General features: G+C 36.0%; 1 pseudogene; it reads left to right on the top strand.

Annotated features, from left to right (window-relative positions):
* Positions 1 to 20713, top strand: part of LOC141718494 (L-Ala-D/L-amino acid epimerase-like) — a 53994-nt pseudogene extending 33281 nt beyond the window's left edge.
* Positions 20714 to 23649: the final 2936 nt, after the last annotated feature.

Raw genomic sequence — 23649 nt, 5'->3', positions numbered from 1 at the left:
GGTTGGTTCCCGATTATATCAAATAGTTTATAGATACTCGGAAAAAGATTTTATAAAATCCATAAATTTCCTATAAAATCATAATTCAACATAAAAATAAATAGGAAGATATGACAATTATCTATATTTTATTTTGGACATATAAAAATCAAAATACTCAATTAATATTATTTTTAAACATCCAAACACATATACCACTTAACAGATAATTCACAGAATAAATATCGGATATGCATAATATTTATTTATTATCAAAAATAGTTACACGATATATCCCAGACATTACAGTGATAGACCCTGCTGGTAGAGAATGCAACCAGCACTTAGCTTTGTCCCTCAGATAGAATGGGAAGAGTCGCACCTTGATAGGATCTTCTATAACGACCGAGAATTTTGCGTCGTAATTAAGAAAGTAAAGTATGTGTTATGTGATGAGATTATATGATTAAGTGGTGATTATTTGTTTTATCTGTATACTAGAGTTAAGGAGCGTGGATAAAAACGTTCCAATTTAAAGAGTCAGCTTAGAAGTCAAGCTGTGGTTTCGGGCCGTCAGGTAGAACGGAACCCGTCCTAAAATGGAAATTAAATAATATAAAAATGTGAATTATATGTGAAGTAAATGAATGAAGTATTTCGTCTTAAGAGACGTGTTGATTGACAAAGGTAATGAGAAGCGTATTCGAAATGCTGAGCGTCGGGCCGTCAGGCTGAACGTGACCCGGTACGCGTAAAAAGGGAATAAAGATTAAAGAGGAATAGATTCTATGATCAGACCTGAGTCGTTTTGTGACTATATGCGTGTGATTGCTAGACTGTGTGCATGATTATATGTTCTGTGATAATTTCTGTGAATTTTAAAGGAATTATGTGATTTACATAATGGTTTATTTAACCTTCGTGCATTTTTATAAAATCATCTGAGATAGATAAAAACATGGGATTTGTTCTGTTATCTTCGTAGAGGTCTTAGAGACTTTTTAAAAATGATAAGTGAATTTAATTGTGGGTCTTTGCATTTTTAAATTGATTTTTATGTGGAAAAGGTATTTATTAAAGCGAGTTTGCGAAATTCATATAAAATCAACCGCTCGCTCAAATTCTTATTATGAGTAATGGATGAAAAGCTAATTTCGAGACCTACGCGTTAAAAATGTCATTTTCAATAATTCTTGACTTTCCGAGAGAGAAATATTTTTATTTTGAATTTTGTTACATTTGAGTAAAAAGAGAAACAAAATGCAAATTAGAAAGGAGGTTAGTAGATTACTATTTTACCCTTATTTGGTGGAGTATAAAACACTCCTTTCTTCCCCCCATTTTCTTCTTCTTGCCGTGCACTCACTCTTTTCTCTCCTCTTTTTCTTTCACTCTCTCTCTCTCACTCGAACAACTCTCTCTCGGCTCTCTCATCAATTTCTCTCGGTATCCTTCCATTTTCCTTGATCAAACTCATCAATTATCCTTAATTCTTCATGATAAACACTTATGTGTAGGTAGAAGTATGTGCATGTGTGTATTGGTGCTTGCATGCCGAAGTGTGTGTGTTTTGGGTTCGGTTTCAAGCCAAGAACCGAGGGCTTGCTTGATTAGTTTATGTTCTGTGATTAACGTGCTGAAATTAGATTGCATGTGGTGTTGTTGCATTGGTTTTGGTTAAGAAATCGGGGGCTCATGGTTGGACACCCTCGAATGAGGACACCACCGTGAAGCCACCGCCACCGGTGATGAACTCCGGTGAACCGGTGGTGAGTTGTGATGTGAAAACTGAACTCTACACAAAATACACTTTAATTTTAGTAGATGCATGTGGTGCTTTTCTATATAACCGAATGGGTTTATGTTCTTAAAGTGATCAAGTTGGTTTTTGACCATGAAATCAATAGTGGATAGTTGTTAATAAAAAGGTTGAAATTTATAAACTTGAAATGATGCATGCATGTTAAGATTTCTTGAAAATTTGGAAAAGGGTTTTTGGCTTCTTTGATAAAAATCGAGTGGGTGTTTGATTAAATGATTCCTTTGATTGTAAATGAATGTGTGCATATGATTGTGTTTAGAAAAATCAAAAATTGAGGTTGCATGTGAATCTTTGCTTCGGGTTTTGTGGACTTTTGCTTCGGCTTTTGTTAATAAAGAAGAGGGAATCGGTTTTTGCGGGTTAATCTTGTTGAATACTAAGTTTATATGGCTTAAACGTGATTGCATGTTAGTTTTAAAAAGGATCAAGATGTGCATGTCCTTGTTTGGTTCTTGGATTGTGAAATTTGATTTTTTGCCGAATAGAAAATGGGTTTAAAAGAGATTAATTTGTGATTAAGTGAATGCATGCATGATGATTGAATAATTTGATTAAAGTTGAGTCATTAGGTGATGTTTGGCTTTGTGCTTCGGAAATCTTGATGAGAATGAGTTAAATGACTAAGTTAAGGTTTAAATCAAGTCGAAAATGTGATATAAGACTTTGCATGTCAAGATTGATCTTTGCATGTGTGTTTTCTTGATAAACCCGAATGGGTCTTAGGCTTAAAAAGAGAATTGAGTTGATTTTTGCTAAAAATCTTAGTGACTAATGAGAACTTGCTTGCATGACCATGATTGAGTGGTGTTTATGTTCGAAATTTGTTAATAAAGAAAATGGTGCTAGTTTAAATGTTGGATCATGCTAGAACTAAAGTTGTATGGTGTGATTTTTGAGAAATTTGATTGTATATGTATAATTATGGTTCGGATTTCTATGATTAAAAGAAAGGAGAGTGGTTCTTTAAAGGTTGTTAATTGACATACGTGTTTATGTGAATTAAAGTGAGTATTTGATTGATTTTATGGTGGTATTTGCAATTAGTCCGAATAGGCCATATGAACTTAAGGTCAAAACTTGGTTTTTGATAATCAAATATGAAATGATTGGATGCGTATATGTGAATATCTATGGATTGTTTAGTTGATTGTATTATGTGGTTCGAATTTAAGAAAAAAAAAAGGGAATGAAGTCGATTGATATAAGTGATAGTATGCACGTAAATGTTTGGTTGTAAATGGGTCTAGTACTCGTAAAAGAGTCGTGTTATTTTGATTTGAGAAATAGCCTAGGTCAAGCGAGTATGCTTTGATTGCTAGGTATATAAGGATATGAAAACTATGAGACAGAATTGTGCTATGTGCTACGTGTTGTGTGCTTATTTGTATAAGCTATATTCGTATGTTCGAGAATATAATTGAGTTATCGTATAGAGTGATCGTTCCGGGAACGAGAGTTGGGAATCTCATTAAGATTTTGGTTTTTATTGTAGATTCGGAGCATGAGGGCATTCGGGCTAGGAAAGGGAAAAGTATACTAGGTGGCAGTAGTTCAACCCTCAGGAAAGCAATTTCAGGCAAGTAACTCTGATTACTTGTGTAAATGATTATAAGGAAATGTTGTTCATACCATGTAGAGTATTGAACTGTTAAAGTATGAAACCCTTGCTTTATGAAACCCTGATATTGATTTGAAGTACCCTTTGTTCTTGATAACCTGTTATTGATAATCCTATTGATTTCACCCGTTGATAATCTGCCTTTCTGTTCAAGTTTCCTATAATGCCATGATCATATTGAACCTTTAATTATCTTGGTTAACTCTGTTTAATGATTCCCTGTTTCTCTTGATCGCCCTAATGATCCCTAAGTTATTTCTGATCCTTCAAATTTAGTACCTTATTAACCTTGATACAGAATTCTTGAGAATTGTTCCTTGCGTATCTTTGATTCACTCCCTGAACTTTGTTTCTTTAAAAATCTGAATTAAGAATGAGTTTCGACTTGAAAGAGTCTGAATGATTTCAAAGGCTTGGTAATGATAAAATGAATTTTAGAAAACCTATTGTTTTCCAACTCAAGGTTTTCCAAATGAAATCCTGATGGATTGGATTGAGACGTAAGAGGCTAGTGGGACTAGTCCAGTCATGGTAAGAGGCTAGTGGGACTAGTCCAATTTAAGGCTGAAATTATGTCGAATGGTACCTTAAAGACCGGAATGGAGGTCGATACGGGCTGATCACACGTATATAATGAAATGGAAAGATAAGTGATCCAATCAAGGGTTCCAAATGATTATTTAAGAAAAGGAACTAAAACTTTTATCCAGTAAATTGATTTTTGGAAATGAAAATGGTTTATTCTGTTTTGAAAAGAGTTGATTATGTTATTGTGGAGCTTAGAGCTCAGAACCCTGATTCCTGAAATTGTTGATCATATGAATGATTCTATATCTTGAAATACTGTTGCTTTCCTCTACCGAAAGATCTATTTTGATCTTATAATGATTTATGTTGAATGTCGGCTTTCATCATGTTTCGAGCCTTGTTTCTTGAAAGCCCAGCTATTCTTCAGATACCTTTCCTTATCTCAAAGAAAGCAAAAAAAAAAATGAATATACAGAAATCTGCCACCTAGTTTAGCTAAAATAGAATGCCCTAGTTTGTTCAAAGCATATTGAGAATTGTTATTGTAGAACTGCTATTTAGTTACTTGCTGAGTTTTATACTCATTGTTTTGTCTTAATCTAACCATGGCAGTTAAGCAAGAAGATGGCCAGGCTTAGGTGCACTGCTCGTAAGAGCGTACCTGGTGGTCCCTACCGTGTTGAGGGCTTCCAGTTGCCAGAGCAGGTAGTACAGGTTATGAGTGAGCTCGCGCCTAGTAAAGAGGTGTTTAAAGATACAATGGGTTATCTGTCGGTTCCCAGCCGGAATCGATATTGATTATTTAATAATATTTTGGGTTTGTAAGTTATATTCGGTTATTGGTAGTTGTAATCTTGTCTCATACTTTATCCTGTTGATCCTGTTAGTAGTTAATCGGGGTTTATGCATATTTAATTAGTAGATTAGAGGTGTGTGAGTCCTCATTTCCTAACCCCGAGATTGAGGTCGTCACAAGTTGGTATCAGAGCTACAGGATCTAGTCCCTGAGACAAGTTAGGTTTTTAAAAAAAGGGGTATTTTGGGAATATATCTATATCGCGAGAGAGTTCGACTCATGTAGAGTTGAGTTAGACTATTAGGTATAGTCTAAGGAAAGTGTCTGATTGGTAAAGCAGAAACTAGAGTTAGGGTGTGAGTTAGCTGGAAGCTTTATTTGACCCTAACGTTGTTTCTTGGTTGCTGTTTTATGTTTTCTCTCAGGATCCTAGTAGTGGTAGTGATTCAGACTCAGAGATTAGCTTGACTGGTACCCCTGTGGATCCTATTCCACCCTCTCCAGAGGAGCCTGTATATGTTAGTTCAGACCCAGAGGAGGACCCTTCTGAGAGTAGTGAGATCCCCATGCAGATTTCACCCTTGAGGCTTGATTCAGAGACCCCTGCCCCTGAGCCAGAGTCGGAGATGCCTAAGACTGTTCCTGTCAGTGTTGGTGGCAAGTTAGCCCAGGATCGAGACTTTGTGTACTCCCGCATTCCTGAGTTGGGAGCTTTGGTAGATAGGTTGATTCGAGACTCTAGGCAGAGGACCTCCGTGGTGGTGGAGGAATGGAGAGCTAGGATTCAGTTGGTGGAGCAGGTTGCCAGGAGGAGATTGGATGAGGGACCATCCACTAGTGATGCTGATGCTGAGGCCCGGAGGCTGCATAAGATCATTCACTGGATGTTGGTTGTGTTGAGAGAGATCCTAGATGATTAGACGGGACTGTTGGTTGAGCCCGTAGATTGTTGTTGTTGTTTTCAGCGCCGGTAGGCTTTGGGATACTTGGTTAGATGTCGGGATCCCTTTTTCATTTACCTTGTTGTATCTCAGACCAGTGTAGTAGTAGTAGTAGTAGTTGGAAGTTAGGGGTAGATAGGGGGATGTTTTCCAGTTTTTCCTCTGTTTAACCCTGCTATTTATTGTACCTTGTTTCAGAACCTTAAAATCCAGAATATTTCCTATGTAACCCTTGATTTAAATAAATCTATTATCTTGCTTTCCTTTGTGCACCTTGTTTATCTTATAAACTGATCTCAATGCCATGTTTTAAATACAACCATGTTTTTCGTACAACCATGTCTAAAGATCGTAAAACCCTATTCCGTGCCATGATAAAACAACACTGATATGAGAATTATGTAGTAATAGGATTGCATGTGCAAATTGGGTAAAACTTAAAACCCACAAAAGAGATTTCATAAAAATTGTTGTTATATGTATGTCATGCTATCGTATTGCTAAATAATTGCTCAATCAGGTTTGTAAAAAATGGCCAACTCACCAGATCACCAAGAAGAAGAAATTCCCACCCAAGACCCAGAAATAAACCCAGAAACCACTTTGATGAGCAGACTTGCTCAGCTTTTGCAACAACCTGTGGCCCCAAAAGTTGGAAATTTCAAGCACTTTCAATCTGTTCACCCTCCAGAGTTCTTAGGTTTGCCAGATCCGATTAAAGCACAGTCGTGGTTGAGAGAGATGGAAAAAGCCTTTGAGCTAGCCGAAGTTAAGGACGATAAGAAAGCTCAGTATGCAAGTTATTACTTGAGGGATGAAGCAAGTTTCTGGTGGGATTCTTCTAAGGCGTTGTTGGAAGGTAAAAACTTATCTTGGGAGAAGTTTACTGAGATGTTTTTGGAAAAATATTTGCCAAGTTATATGCAAGATCAGTTGGAGATGAAATTTTTGGATCTTAGACAGGAGGAAATGTCGGTAGCAGAATATGAGGTGAAGTTTTCGGAGTTGGCAAGGTTCATGCCAGAGTACGTGAATTCTGAAGCAAAGAAGGCTAAGAGGTTCCAGCAGGGACTTAAGCCGTGGATTAGGAGTCAAATAGCAATGTTGGAGATCAAGAACTATGCTGCCTTGGTTCAAAAGGCAATGATAGTGGAAGGTGAGCGGGAAGCTGCTCGAAGAGAAAATGAAGGAAGAAAGAGGAAGTTTGGAAGCTCTGAGCAAGAGCAAGGAAGTTCAAAGTTCAGAGGAAAGTTTGGAAAGAATGGTGGAGGTCAAAACAAAAAGTTTCAGAAGTTTAGACCCGGGAATGGAGCTCAGAAGAACCGTTTCCAGAAAGCTGGACAACCGGGAAAGGATAGCAGGCCCCAGATGCAAGAATGCAGGAACTGTGGAAAGAGACACCCGGGGAGGTTTAATAAGCTGGATATAACATGTTTTAAGTGCAACCAGAAGGGGCATTATTCTTCAGAATGTTCAAATGAAATAAGGAAGCCTGATTTGGCTTGTTTCAAGTATGGTAAGGTAGGCCATATGGCTAGGAATTGCAAGGAGCCTGTGCAGAAGGCTAATGTTCTCAGAATTGCTGGACCATCGTCTCTCCCAGCACCATCAGCTCAACCCAGAGCTAGGACCTTTAACATGTCAATGAAAGATGCGGTGCAAGATGTGGATGTGGTAGCAGGTATGCTTGTCTTAAACTCAGTAGAAGTAAAAGTTTTGATGGATTCTGGAGCGACCAGATCTTTTATTTCTGAAAGCATTCTTGATAAGTTAAATTGTGTTGCGTACCCTCTAGAGCCTAATTTGATTATAGAGGTAGAAAATCAAGAGAAAGTTGTTGTTAATAAGATTTGTCCCGATTGTGATGTGTCTATAGAAGGTCGGCATTTTTCTGCTTACTTAATTCCTTTTAAGTTAGGAGAATTTGAGGTTATTCTAGGAATGGATTGGTTGTCAAATCATGAGGCGCAAATAGAGTGTAAAAGTAAGAAAGTGAAGTTAAAAACCAAGGATGGTGAGGAAGTGATATTTAAAGGAAAGAGGCAAGGGAAGAAATTTCTGACGGTTATTGAGGCAAGAAGATTAATGCATCAGGGATGCAAAGTTTATTTGGCTCATGTCGTAGACGTGGAGAAAGATTCTGTAAGGATCGATGATATTCCGGTAGTAAGAGATTTTCCGGACGTGTTTCCTGATGAATTGCCTCGACTACCTCCAGACAGAGAGATCGAGTTTACGATTGAATTGGCTCCTGGTACGGAACCAGACAGAGAGATTGAGTTTACGATTGAATTGGCTCCTGGTACGGAACCAGTGTCGAAAGCTCCTTATCGCATGGCGCCGGTTGAAATGAAGGAATTGGCAGCCCAGTTGCAAGAATTGTTGGACAAAGGAGTAATCCGACCGAGTGTATCCCCGTGGGGCGCACCGGTGTTGTTTGTAAAGAAGAAGGATGGAAGTATGCGATTATGTATCGATTACCGTGAACTGAATAAGTTGACGATCAAGAATAAGTACCCTCTACCGCGGATCGATGACTTATTTGACCAATTGAAAGGAGCTTCGTGTTTCTCAAAGATTGATTTAAGATCTGGGTATCATCAACTAAAGATCAAAGCGGAAGATATACCCAAGACAGCGTTCCGAACAAGATACGGACATTATGAGTTTTTGGTGATGGCATTTGGCTTGACGAATGCGCCAGCTGCATTTATGGATCTTATGAACAGAGTGTTCAAGCAGTATTTGGACAAGTTCGTGATTGTGTTTATTGACGATATACTTATTTATTCCAAAACGGAGGAAGATCATAAGGAGCAATTGAGGATTTCCTTGGAAATTCTGCGAAAAGAGAAGTTGTATGCAAAGTTTTCAAAGTGTGAATTTTGGCTAAAAGAAGTGCAATTTCTTGGTCATGTAGTTAATAAAGAAGGAATTAAAGTGGACCCAGCTAAGATAGAAGCTGTAATGAATTGGGAAAGACCCAAGACTCCGACGGAAGTCAGAAGTTTTCTGGGATTAGCCGGATACTATAGAAGATTTGTGCAAGATTTCTCAAAGATTGCCGTTCCATTGACAAAATTGACGAGAAAGAATGAGAAGTTTGTTTGGACAGAAAAGTGTGAGGAAAGTTTTCAAGAGTTAAAGAAGAGATTGGTAACCGCCCCTGTGTTGGTATTACCAGATGATAAAGGTGAATTTGTGATATTCAGTGATGCTTCCTATAAAGGACTTGGATGCGTGTTAATGCAACACGGGAAGGTGATAACATACGCGTCAAGGCAACTCAAACCGCACGAGCAAAAGTATCCAACGCACGATTTGGAATTGGCAGCAATAGTGTTTGCCCTTAAGATTTGGAGGCATTATTTGTACGGGGAAAAGTGCGAGATTTATACGGACCATAAGAGCTTAAAGTATATATTTACTCAGAAAGAACTGAATATGCGACAAAGAAGGTAGTTGGAATTGATCAAAGATTATGATTGTGCGATAAACTATCATCCTGGAAAGGCAAATGTGGTAGCCGATGCTTTAAGTCGAAAGGAAAAGTTGAATATGTTAACGTCATCAGAAGAATTAATCAAGGACTTTGAAAAGATGGAAATAGTGGTGCAGACTCCAGAATGTGGAGGTGAAGCCATTTATGCAATGCTGTTTCAACCTGAAATTTTGGAAAAAATTAGATGCTATCAAGTGCAAGTGATGAATCACGAAAGGAATAAGTTGACGGGAGAAGAAATTAAAGCTCAAAAGGATGGAAAAGGGATATATCGTGTTAACTCACGTATTTGGATACCTGATGTTGTGGAACTAAAGCACGAGATTTTGCAAGAAGCGCATAACTCGAGATTTTCAATTCACCCTGGAAGTACGAAGATGTACCGGGATTTGAAAGAAAATTTTTGGTGGCCAAACATGAAAAAGGAAATTGCGGAATGGATAAGCAAATGTTACACGTGCCAAAGAGTTAAAGCGGAACATCAAAGGCCAAGTGGACTGCCTCTGCCACTGGACATACCTGAATGGAAATGGGAACATATCACAATGGATTTCGTGGTAGGATTACCTAAAACCAAGTCTAATCATGATGCGATTTGGGTGGTAATTGATCGACTGACAAAGTCAGCACATTTCTTGCCGATAAACGAAAGGTTTTCATTAGAGAAGCTGGTCAAAATGTATCTGGATGAAATCGTGATGCGTCATGGAGTTCCTGTATCTATCGTGTCTGATAGAGATCCAAGGTTTAATTCGAGATTTTGGCGACAATTCCACGATCATTTGGGAACAAAATTGAAAATGAGTACGGCATATCATCCGCAGACAGACGGACAAAGTGAAAGGACAATTCAGACAATTGAGGACATGTTGCGAACCTGCACAATAGATTTCAAAGGAAATTGGGACGATCATTTGCCCTTAGTTGAGTTTTCCTACAACAACGGTTATCACGCAAGTATTGGCATGCCGCCTTATGAAGCGTTGTATGGAAGAAAGTGTAGATCCCCTACTTATTGGGATGAAGTTGGTGAGCGCAAGTTAATTGGTCCCGAGCTAGTGCAGCAAATGAAGGAAAAAGTTGAAATGATACGAAAGAGATTAATTGCAGCTCAAGACCGACAGGCAAAGTACGCGAATCAAGAGCGGAAAGATGTGCAATTCAAAACTGGAGACAAGGTCTTGTTGAAGATATCTCCTTGGAAAGGTTTAACTCGATTTGGAAAGAAAGGAAAGCTAAGTCCAAGGTACATTGGACCATTTCAAGTATTGCGACAAGTTGGGAAAGTGGCGTATGAATTAGCGCTACCGCCGCAAATGCAACATCTGCACAATGTATTTCATGTATCTCTCCTGAAGAAGTATAATGCTGATGCGAGCCATGTGATCGAGTTGGAACCGGTAGAAATCCAACCAGATTTGTCCTATGTGGAACAACCAGTGCGAATTTTGGATCGAAAAGAAAGGACGCATAGAAATAAAGTTGTACCTCTAGTTAGAGTGTTGTGGAGAAATCCACTAGTCGAGGAATCGACCTGGGAATTAGAAAGCGAAATGAAAGAAAAGTATCCCCATCTATTTGCTTAGATTAGATTCTGGGGACAGAATCCTTTTAAGGAGGGTAGATTGTAACGACCGAGAATTTTGCGTCGTAATTAAGAAAGTAAAGTATGTGTTATGTGATGAGATTATGTGATTAAGTGGTGATTATTTGTTTTATCTGTATACTAGAGTTAAGGAGCGTGGATAAAAACATTCCAATTTAAAGAGTCAGCTTAGAAGTCAAGCTGTGGTTTCGGGCCGTCAGGTAGAACGGAACCCGTCCTAAAATGGAAATTAAATAATATAAAAATGTGAATTATATGTGAAGTAAATGAATGAAGTATTTCGTCTTAAGAGACGTGTTGATTGACAAAGGTAATGAGAAGCGTATTCGAAACGCTGAGCGTCGGGCCGTCAGGCTGAACGTGACCCGGTACGCGTAAAAAGGGAATAAAGATTAAAGAGGAATAGATTCTATGATCAGACCTGAGTCGTTTTGTGACTATATGCGTGTGATTGCTAGACTGTGTGCATGATTATATGTTCTGTGATAATTTTTGTGAATTTTAAAGGAATTATGTGATTTATATAAGGGTTTATTTAACCTTCATGCATTTTTATAAAATCATCTGAGATAGATTAAAACATGGGATTTGTTCTGTTATCTTCGTAGAGGTCTTAGAGACTTTTTAAAAATGATAAGTGAATTTAATTGTGGGTCTTTGCATTTTTAAATTGATTTTTATGTGGAAAAGGTATTTATTAAAGCGAGTTTGCGAAATTCATATAAAATCAACCGCTCGCTCAAATTCTTATTATGAGTAATGGATGAAAAGCTAATTTCGAGACCTACGCGTTAAAAATGTCATTTTCAATAATTCTCGACTATCCGAGAGAGAAATATTTTTATTTTGAATTTTGTTACATTTGAGTAAAACGAGAAACAAAATGCAAATTAGAAAGGGGGTTAGTAGATTACTATTTTACCCTTATTTGGTGGAGTATAAAACACTCCTTTCTTCCCCCCATTTTCTTCTTCTTGCCGTGCACTCACTCTTTTCTCTCCTCTTTTTCTTTCACTCTCTCTCTCTCACTCGAACAACTCTCTCTCGGCTCTCTCATCAATTTCTCTCGGTATCCTTCCATTTTCCTTGATCAAACTCATCAATTATCCTTAATTCTTCATGATAAACACTTATGTGTAGGTAGAAGTATGTGCATGTGTATATTGATGCTTGCATGCCGAAGTGTGTGTGTTTTGGGTTCGGTTTCAAGCCAAGAACCGAGGGCTTGCTTGATTAGTTCATGTTATGTGATTAACATGCTGAACTTAGATTGCATGTGGTGTTGTTGCATTGGTTTTGGTTAAGAAATCGGGGGCTCATGGTTGGACACCCTCGAATGAGGGCACCACCGTGAAGCCACCGCCACCGGTGATGAACTCCGGTGAACCGGTGGTGAGTTGTGATGTGAAAACTGAACTCTACACAAAATACACTTTAATTTTAGTAGATGCATGTGGTGCTTTTCTATATAACCGAATGGGTTTATGTTCTTAAAGTGATCAAGTTGGTTTTTGACCATGAAATCAATAGTGGATAGTTGTTAATAAAAAGGTTGAAATTTATAAACTTGAAATGATGCATGCATGTTAAGATTTCTTGAAAATTTGGAAAAGGGTTTTTGGCTTCTTTGATAAAAATCGAGCGGGTGTTTGATTAAATGATTCCTTTGATTGTAAATGAATGTGTGCATATGATTGTGTTTAGAAAAATCAAAAATTGAGGTTACATGTGAATCTTTGCTTCGGGTTTTGTGGACTTTTGCTTCGGCTTTTGTTAATAAAGAAGAGGGAATCGGTTTTTGCGGGTTAATCTTGTTGAATACTAAGTTTATGTGGCTTAAACGTGATTGCATGTTAGTTTTAAAAAGGATCAAGATGTGCATGTCCTTGTTTGGTTCTTGGATTGTGAATTTTTGCCGAATAGAAAATGGGTTTAAAAGAGATTAATTTGTGATTAAGTGAATGCATGCATGATGATTGAATAATTTGATTAAAGTTGAGTCATTAGGTGATGTTTGGCTTTGTGCTTCAGAAATCTTGATGAGAATGAGTTAAATGACTAAGTTAAGGTTTAAATCAAGTCGAAAATGTGATATAAGACTTTGCATGTCAAGATTGATCTTTGCATGTGTGTTTTCTTGATAAACCCGAATGGGTCTTAGGCTTAAAAAGAGAATTGAGTTGATTTTTGCTAAAAATCTTAGTGACTAATGAGAACTTGCTTGCATGACCATGATTGAGTGGTGTTTATGTTCGAAATTTGTTAATAAAGAAAATGGTGCTAGTTTAAATGTTGGATCATGCTAGAACTAAAGTTGTATGGTGTAAGTTTTGAGAAATTTGATTGTATATGTATAATTATGGTTCGGATTTCTATGATTAAAAGAAAGGAGAGTGGTTCTTTAAAGGTTGTTAATTGAGATACGTGTTTATGTGAATTAAAGTGAGTATTTGATTGATTTTATTGTGGTATTTGCAATTAGGCCGAATAGGCCATATGAACTTAAGGTCAAAACTTGGTTTTTGATAATCAAATATGAAATGATTGGATGCGTATATGTGAATATCTATGGATTGTTTAGTTGATTGTATTATGTGGTTCGAATTTAAGAAAAAAAAAGGGAATGAAGTCGATTGATATAAGTGATAGTATCCACGTAAATGTTTGGTTGTAAATGGGTCTAGTACTCGTAAAAGAGTCGTGTTATTTTGATTTGAGAAATAGCCTAGGTCAAGCGAGTATGCTTTGATTGCTAGGTATATAAGGATATGAAAACTATGAGACAGAATTGTGCTATGTGCTACGTGTTGTGTGCTTATTTGTATAAGCTATATTCGTATGTTCGAGAATATAATCGAGTTATCGTATAGAGTGATCGTTCCGGGAATGAGAGTTGGGAATCTCATTAAGATTTTGGTTTTTATTGTAGATTCGGACCGTGAGGGCATTCAGGCTAGGAAAGGGAAAAGTATACTAGGTGGCAGTAGTTCAACCCTCAGGAAAGCAATTTCAGGCAAGTAACTCTGATTACTTGTGTAAATGATTATAAGGAAATGTTGTTCATACCATGTAGAGTATTGAACTGTTAAAGTATGAAACCCTTGCTTTATGAAACCCTGATATTGATTTGAAGTACCCTTTGTTCTTGATAACCTGTTATTGATAATCCTATTGATTTCACCCGTTGATAATCTGCCTTTCTGTTCAAGTTTCCTATAATGCCATGATCATATTGAACCTTTAATTATCTTGGTTAACTCTGTTTAATGATTCCCTGTTTCTCTTGATCGCCCTAATGATCCCTAAGTTATTTCTGATCCTTCAAATTTAGTACCTTATTAACCTTGATACAGAATTCTTGAGAATTGTTCCTTGCGTATCTTTGATTCACTCCCTGAACTTTGTTTCTTTAAAAATCTGAATTAAGAATGAGTTTCGACTTGAAAGAGTCCGAATGATTTCAAAGGCTTGGTAATGATAAAATGAATTTTAGAAAACCTATTGTTTTCCAACTCAAGGTTTTCCAAATGAATTCCTGATGGATTGGATTGAGACGTAAGAGGCTAGTGGGACTAGTCCAGTCATGGTAAGAGGCTAGTGGGACTAGTCCAATTTAAGGCTGAAATTATGCCGAATGGTACCTTAAAGACCGGAATGGAGGTCGATACGGGCTGATCACCCGTATATAATGAAATGGAAAGATAAGTGATCCAATCAAGGGTTCTAAATGATTATTTAAGAAAAGGAACTGAAACTTTTATTCAGTAAATTGATTTTTGGAAATGAAAATGGTTTATTCTGTTTTGAAAAGAGTTGATTATGTTATTATGGAGCTTAGATCTCAGAACCCTGATTCCTGAAATTGTTGATCATATGAATGATTCTATATCTTGAAATACTGTTGTTTTCCTCTACCGAAAGATCTATTTTGATCCTATAATGATTTGTGTTGAATGTCGGCTTTCATCCTGTTTCGAGCCTTGTTTCTTGAAAGCCCAGCTATTCTTCAGATACCTTTCCTTATCTCAAAGAAAGTAAAAAAAAAATGAATATACGGAAATCTGCCACCTAGTTTGGCTAAAATAGAATGCCCTAGTTTGTTCAAAGCATATTGAGAATTGTTATTGTAGAACTGCTATTTAGTTACTTGCTGAGTTTTATACTCATTGTTTTGTCTTAATCTAACCATGGCAGTTAAGCAAGAAGATGGCCAGGCTTAGGCGCACTGCTCGTAAGAGCGTACCTGGTGGTCCCTACCGTGTTGAGGGCTTCCAGTTGCCAGAGCAGGTAGTACAGGTTATGAGTGAGCTCGCGCCTAGTAAAGAGGTGTTTAAAGATACAATGGGTTATCTGTCGGTTCCCAGCCAGAATCGATATTGATTATTTAATAATATTTTGGGTTTGTAAGTTATATTCGGTGATTGGTAGTTGTAATCTTGTCTCATACTTTATCCTGTTGATCCTGTTAGTAGTTAATCGGGGTTTATGCATATTTAATTAGTAGATTAGAGGTGTGTGAGTCCTCATTTCCTAACCCCGAGATTGAGGTCGTCACTTCTTCAGTCACATCATTGAACTTGAAAGTGTCGCAGATCTCGACGAAATCCCTGATGTGCATGTTGGGGTCTTGTTGGAGAACCCCTAAACTGAACTGAGTCATGTATCATCTGGATCGTGCTTGACTTGATCTCAAAAGTGTTAGCCCTGATGGCTGGTCTGATAATGCTAGACTGAATGTCATTAATCTTAGGCATAAAATAGTCCATCAAAGTCTTCGGATTTTCTGCTTGATCACCCATAACTACTACAATTGGCTCTTCAACTTTTTCTTCTTCCTTTAACTTCTGTTTATCCTTAAAAACTTCCCTCCAAACTACCACAAGTTCTTCCTCGGCTTTATCCAGTGTTCTCTTACGAGTACGTGAACGCGTATGCATACACCCCCGCTAGAGTACCTGAAACCAGACAAGGAACAAATAAGTAACAATATCCGAGTCAATGAACTTTAACAACCACCGATGGAAAGCACATAAACTCTAAATTAACACTGCAGTCCCCGGCAGCGGCGCCAAAAACTTGTTAGTCGCTAAACACGCGCTAATAATACACGCAAGTATACGAGTTCGCAAGTAGTATAGAATCTTTTCTAGTTCATTCCCACAAAGACTGTATTGGTTAACTGTTTAATTTATGCACCTAAGCAACAATGTATGGTTATTATCCAATGCTAAGACGATAACAAATTGAGATTGTTTATAACTAAGAATTAACTAATAATTATAACTAGGATAATAAGATTGACTGAATTAATATTTATGACAAACATGAGATTCTAACTTCATTAAATACTTCATTCAATAGCCTTATTATTCTTAACCTTATTATACAATAATGATGATACTAATTAGATAACACGAAACTGATAAACACCAACTTTCGTTGCACGAGTACCATTCTACGAGACATCCACAAAAGAGATAGAAGCTGAATAGGCACCAATTATATTGAGACCCTATATGTCTATAGAATTTGACAACATACCACAAGTTATCTATCTTGATTACATAGGAAAAGTAAGATGGTTAAAATTACCTACGAATCATGCATGACAAATACATGAACCTATGCTAGCATTGCAAGTTCTAAATCCTTAAATTCACTTTCGCTTCATTAACAATTAAAACACTATCTTATAAGTTCACGACGCTCATAAGATGAATACGCAAAACCATTACTAGGATATCATACAATCACCACATACTAAAGTATCAAAACAATTTAACTAAAAAAATCCATAAATAAATCCGTTAGATCCCACGATAACAATTAGCCCATAATCAGACTCATCATCAACGTGGGTTCCGATGAAATCATGATATATAAAACATAGTCTTTATACGCATAATTAAACCAAGTACAATAAAGAGTATATGTTCAGTAAAATAAGAAACAAGCATCTAAATTACAACTCAAAACAAAGATTCACAAGAATAAACTAGATCGTCTTCGCCTTTGTTGAATTGAGCTAAAGGTCTCTTGTCGTCTTCTCCTTGCGCTCTGGTAAGTCTCTTTATTAAAATGACCTAATATGAATATATATAATATATATAGAAGCCCTCAACAATATGGAAGCCTTCCCTTTTAGAATTGTATTAGAAACAGGATTCTTGAATTCGGCATTGGCGCGGCCGCGCGCTATCACAGCGCGGGCACGACGTCCTTCTGGGAAAAACTCAGATTTCTTCTTAAATCTTGCTGCTTCGAGCCGGCTTTCCACGAGCTTTTATTCCAACATCACCTGGACACCAAATTAGCACCAAAATAATATTAATTCACCTAATTACCTGAATAATGCCTGAAATGCAAAAACACTAGAAAACACATTAAAACACTTAACAACTTGAGTACAAATGCATCAATTCAAAGCTTATTAGAGCATAAATAAGTGTCATAAATGCCACTCAATATACCCCCAAACTTGAATCGATGCTTGTCCTCAAGAATAAACAGACTCAAATAACAAGAAACAAAAATGTATGAATGCAACTATATGAATGCAACGATCCCAATAGAATAACTCAACCAATCAACAAGCAACATATCAACAAATGCAGTTACTCGCATGAAGATCAATCAAATCATACAAATCAACTTATAAACTAGAGACGTGCGTGTGTGAAGATGCTGCAGATATACTATCGCAACTAGATCAATAATCATGATTCACTACTCATCAAGGCAATCGCAAGGTTATAAATAAAATAAAAAGCTAGACTCAAAATAACTTATTACACTTCAATTCTTATATTGGAGTTTTTCATATACTGTAATTTATAACACCTCAAGACTGAAACATTAATAATAGTTACAATGTAGAATTACACTTTTACATTATTGCAGTTGAGTAACTTCCTAATCCTTCTGTATATCTGTGCTTGATTTCCTTTACAAAATATTTGGGTATTTGGATCTCATGGTTTTATATTATCAATTTTAGGGGTAGTTGAGATGGTATTTAGGTATTGAGGCTTTGCTTTGTAAATTGTCTGTCTTATCACGAAAGAGTACAGAGTACTTTGTTACATAGGACTTAGTCAAGCTATTTGTTGATTTCAGAGTCTCATACCTTTTTAACACAGGCTATCCGCAAAAATTCCAACCCCAGACTGGTACTAGACGCGGATGGAAGTTTGATAATCTTTAGTGATTTGAATGAGACACTTTAGGCTCAAAATATTTCTGTTTTTTAAGTTCAATTCCTAAAAAGGGCATAATTCATGACGATGAAAATTTTGTTTTGAGTGATGAACGCATTGTGATATGGCAGAGCTTTGACTATCCTACATATACTTGGTTGCCCGGTGGGAAACTTGGAATTGATGGGAGCTTGATTAACAAAGTACAACTCACTTCTTGGAAAGACTGGGATGATCTAGCTCCGGCCAATTTCTCTATAAGAATAGATCCAGGTAAAAGTCCTGAACTTTTTATGTGGATGAAAAGGTCAGGGGTGTAAGACCAATTCCTAACTATATTTATTTGTTAATGATGTGCCATGCCTGTAACAATATTATTTACTCTCTATTCTCAGAGCTGGTATAAGAGTGGTATAAGAGTAGAAAATCATGAAAATATGATGAGGGCCAATAAGCAAAGTGTGGATAATAATTGTTTAGACATACCAACATAGTCCTTTGATTAGTTAAGCCATATTTAAGAACTATCTATTTTATACCAGTGGATTTTTAATCCTTAATTTCTTCAAAATTCAAACAAATCCATGGACACCCCATCAGGAATCCACGCAATTAGCTAATAAAATCAGCAGTCTGGAATAAGATCTTCTAATCCTAAATTTACGCAACATTGAAATATTTATATGGGTTATTTAAATCGTTTATATCACAGAAAACTGACATAATTCTTTTTTAGTTATTCATGTGTTCTTAGTTCTTTAGGGCAGGGTATGTTGTTAATTAATTATATTGTTGGAAGTGCTTTAGTTTCAAGAACCTAATGGTTCTCATACATTATTATATCATGGAATTACTTTGAATTTGATACAATGAAACTACTCTAAAAAAAAGTTTCTATTTATTTTATCTATGTATTATTCAATGTTGCAGGAGCTTCGATTTACAGTTCTGAGCTACTGCTAAATGGTATAGTTATTCAAAAGCTGGAATATAAAAGGTTGATTCTTTTGATCAAATTTTGTGTCTCACTCGAATATTATTTAGATAATAAGAATGACATAATAAATTATATAAAACATGCATACATATATTTACTTTAAATATATGCAGAGACTTACTTGTATTCTAGCATGCCTAGAAGCTTATATTCTATTTAATTACAAGTGCACTTTGATGCATGTCTATTTTAAAACATTACATTTTACTGTCTTTACTTTTGATGTATTTTATGTGAGATATCTTTCTACTTGCATATATTTTGAACGAGGTTTGAAATTTATGTATTGCCATTTTACAGATAAAAAAGAAGATGAAATACAGGCACAAATTATGTCTAACTATTGGGTACGACTCTTTCTGATAACTAAATAGGGATTGTTAGTTATACTTGTATCGAACTATAAAATAATTAATTCTACTCTTTTCAAAAAAATTCTAGTGATGTTAGCATGTTGTAGATATAAAATGTATATTTATAAATATTTATGTTTGATGATATGTTGGACAGCTCCACTCCGCTCCAAGGAAAGAATTAAGAGATGGCAGCTCTGCTCGGTTATGATTAACACTAGTAATATGGCTTGGAGATTAGATTATGATGTACTAGTATGGCTTAGAGATGAGACTATTATGTATTATTACTTTGATGTCATGTTGCTACTGGGATTGTTGTTAGATTGTTATTTTTAACAAGAGCATGTAATTTAAGTATTTTAAAATTAACCGTGCTATTTGCCTATTCAAGTGTAATTTATGATTATATACAGTGTTACATAATATATACTATTGTTGCTTAATTATAACAAACTGGTGTTATAATTGATAGAACTAATTATTAAAATAGGCTATGTGGGCCCCACAAAAAAATGGGACCTACCAGCGGGGCTCACTTTTGAAATCTTGATCAAACCTAACGTATCACTCATTTTGCGTTACATTTGAGCCTTTTAGTGCTACAATAGTTGCCTATTGTAATGTTTTCTTCTCTGTTATAATAGATCAGTGAAGTGTTATATTAGGGTGTCTATTGTAATTCTCGTATACGTAACGCTCATTGGTGTTATAATAGACTTAATGTAATGCTTTTTGGGCCTATTGTAACACCATTTAGGTATTACAATAGCCCACTTATGGTGTAGTGTATGTATGAAAATGTTGATGGAGGGGGAGTTCCATATTTGAATCAAATTTTCGAAGTGTGGATGAGGCCGATCATTTTTTTAGGGCTTATGCTTTACGAAATGGATTTGCTATTAAAATTCAAGCGAGCCATCGTAATAAAGACAACGAGATATATGGTCGTTTATATGTTTGTATGCTTTATGGAAAAAATGTCATCACCGAGAGTAGTAAAAGTAAACGGCGTAGAGAGGTTCTTCCTAAAAGTGAGTGCAAGGTGAGGATGTATGTCAATTATCAAAAGAAAAAACGTCTTTGGGGGTTAACTAGGCTTGAATTGGTACACAACCACGGTCTTGTTTCCCCTAGTAAGATGAGTTTGGTACAACGCGAAAGACATGTCAACAACGCTACCCGCAGTTTGATTAAAACGCTTTATGGTTCGGGGGTTCGTAATTGTCAAGTGATGAATTTGATTGGTAACATTCATAGAGGTAACGATAAAGTTGGTTTCAATGTTCAACATGTTAGGAATATGTTAAGAGGCGAGAGGAAGAAAAGGTTTGAGATTAGTGACGCCCAAGCGGGATTGAACTGCATAGGTTGAATGAAGAAAGTGGTTCTAAATATTTTATTAGGACCGAAATTGATGAAGAGAATTGTTTAAGTGTCTAGTATGGATTGATCCGAGATGTTTAATGGCCTACCAAAATTTTGGCGATGTTCCGGCTTTTGATACCACTTACCGGACAAATAGATATGCAATGCCATTTGTCCCATTTACCGGAGTCAATCATCATTATCGATTGGTGATTTTTGGGTTTGCATTGATGCGGGATGAACACGCATTGACTTTTGAGTGGATTCTTTGTACTTGGATTGAAGGTGTGGAAAATAAGCCTCCATTGACTATAATCACGGATCAAGATCAAGCCATGGCAAGCGCTATTGCAGCTGTACTCCCGAATACTACCCATTTATTGTATTCTTGGCACATAAGTCAAAAATTCCCCGAGAAATTAGCTCCTTATTATTCAGCTTTTCCGGAATTCAAGATAGACTGCAACAATTGTATTTATAAATATCTCACTGAATGTATTTTTGAGGCTAGATGGGCATCGTTTGTGGAAAAGTATCACTTGCAAGAGCATAAATTGTTAAATGGGTTATATGAGTTGAAGCGCAAGTGGATTCTTGCATATACTAGAAACACATTTTCGGCATTTCAAAATAGTACATCGAGGAGTGAGGGGATGAATTCTTTCTTTGATAAGTATGCGAGTTCGGCAACGGGTTTGAAGGAATTTATTAAAATTTCCCAAAAAACATTGGCAAGGCAATTCACACTACGTCATAGATGGCCTATCGCAACCGCCCCCTCAAGAAATGTTACTTAAAATATTACCCTAGATATGATACTTAGGAGCTAATTTAACATTGTGTTTTTTGTGTTACCTTAGCCAGAAATGTGGCATTGCATTAGGTAGACAGTGTTGCAGCTTGTAACACTTTTGTCAAAGTGTTACCTTAGAGTATTAAAATATATATTCTATTTTTTTAAAATTAAATATTAATTTAAATTTATTTTTCAAAGATATAAGCTGATATACCAATTTAATAAATGAGATACATGATACACAAATCTTTTATATAACAATTTTTTTAAAATAATAAATTTCAAAAAATTTGAGATAGAAATTTTAAAAGTAATAAAAAATTAAATAATATAAATTCCCCTGCTTTTGATATGAGCACTAATATACAACTATACAAGTTTTAAAAATCAAAAATATAAAATTAAGAATTATAAATTTTATAAATATAAATAATTAATTTTTTTAAAAATATTAAGTTAAATTTTATTAATTTATTAAAATAATAATGATAATTATATGTATATTACTGGTCAATCCGAAGGGGGAATATTTGGGCTCAAGTGGGTAAAAGTTTAGCAAACGGCCGCTCAATTTTCTCAGAAATTTTGAAAACTTCAAACACTCTCATTTCCTGTCCCTCTCTTGCAATTCCTCTCTCCCTCCCAACATTTTAGATTTCTATCTCCATATTCTCTCTGGCTAATCTCTATTCTTTTTTTGTATCTCTTTCTGATCTCTTAGTCTCTACCAGTAATGTATGTTGTATAATTAAGGATTTACTTTCCAAATTAGGGTTCAATTGAATTAGGGTTTTGTCAACTAGGACTTTGGTTTTTCAATTAGGGCTTAAACTTTGCGGGATTACTATTAATTACTGTTTTTTTGTTTCTTAATTGTAGATGCGGCCCTTATGTTTGTGTCAAGTGAAAATTTACGTTCGCTCTGGTTCGTTACGCTCGTCGGATCCCTAGTAAAGGTCCGAGTATTGTTGCAAATCTAATTCAAATCTTCTTCACTGCTTTTGGTACCTTCTCTTGGGGTATGTATGGGGTCGGCCAGGGTAATAAGATCCGAAGGTACTCTTTCTATTTTCCCTTAATTTTTTTATTATTTTTATTTATTTGTAATTTGCGGATTTTCTATATTTTTAGTGTTAATCTTAGGTTATTTTGTGTTTTCGAGCTCGTATATGGTATAACCTTTGTTAACTGAAAGTATTGGGACCCTTTGATATTCATTTTCACAGATCAAGTAGATGGGAGGCATGAGTCCTTCAAACATGCGATTCTGGATTAGGATTGGTAAGCAACATCCCTTTTTCCTCGCTTCCTCACTTTTCAATTTAATTGGTTTCTTGTTATCTATAATCTTCAAATTTAGTCTACAAGTTGTGTTTAAGTGGAATTTAGTGTATAAGTTCTTAATTACTCCTTTCTTCTTGTTTGTTATACAATTATATGTTTTTCTCATAATTCTCTTTGGCTTAAAGAAAAGGGATCATATATTTAGTGTACAATTTGTGTTTAAGTTGGTCAGGGTGATGTATAAGGGAATGGAGTTTGGGCGCAGCAAGCGGGTGTGGTCCAGGGGTCGGGTGTGGTGCACGGATCAGGTGCGGTGGGGCAGTATGGTGGCGTAGGTGGAGTGACTAGTTATGGTTGTGCTGTATTACTGTAAACACCTTCAATAGCTCGTAATTTTACAAAGCAAGTCAACTCAGTGTAACTGTAATTTGATGATAATGTGATATTTTTCAGTGGATTGCTGATATACTACCTTTCTAGTGCCAATATTGATAGAACAAATAAATATTGCAAAAGACTTGGATGGAAAAGACTCCAAGATTCTAATCCTGCTCAGAGAAGGTGGAAACATCTAAAAGATTTAGCCCAAGGAAAGATGGTGCAGGAAGACACTTTGTTGTTTGAAGATGAGTTGCAAGATGAAGATGTTGGAATTTAATCGCAGCGGAGGCATGGTAAAACACTTTTACACATACAAAATCCAAATAAAAGCATATAAATCGTGGTTCTGGGTTAGAATAAAAATAGGGTTTATAATAGTATATTTATAGGCAAAATTTTCAGCTGAAATTTTCCCATAAAATATTATTATTATTAACCCATTTATTATTCTCATTAATAATTAAAACATCTTTTAATTATTA

The sequence above is a fragment of the Apium graveolens genome, chromosome 4 (genome assembly GCF_009905375.1).
Source record: "Apium graveolens cultivar Ventura chromosome 4, ASM990537v1, whole genome shotgun sequence".
Lineage (NCBI taxonomy): Eukaryota > Viridiplantae > Streptophyta > Magnoliopsida > Apiales > Apiaceae > Apium > Apium graveolens.
The sequence above is the reverse complement of the archived record's forward strand: the minus strand, read 5'-3'. Positions and strand labels throughout refer to the sequence as shown.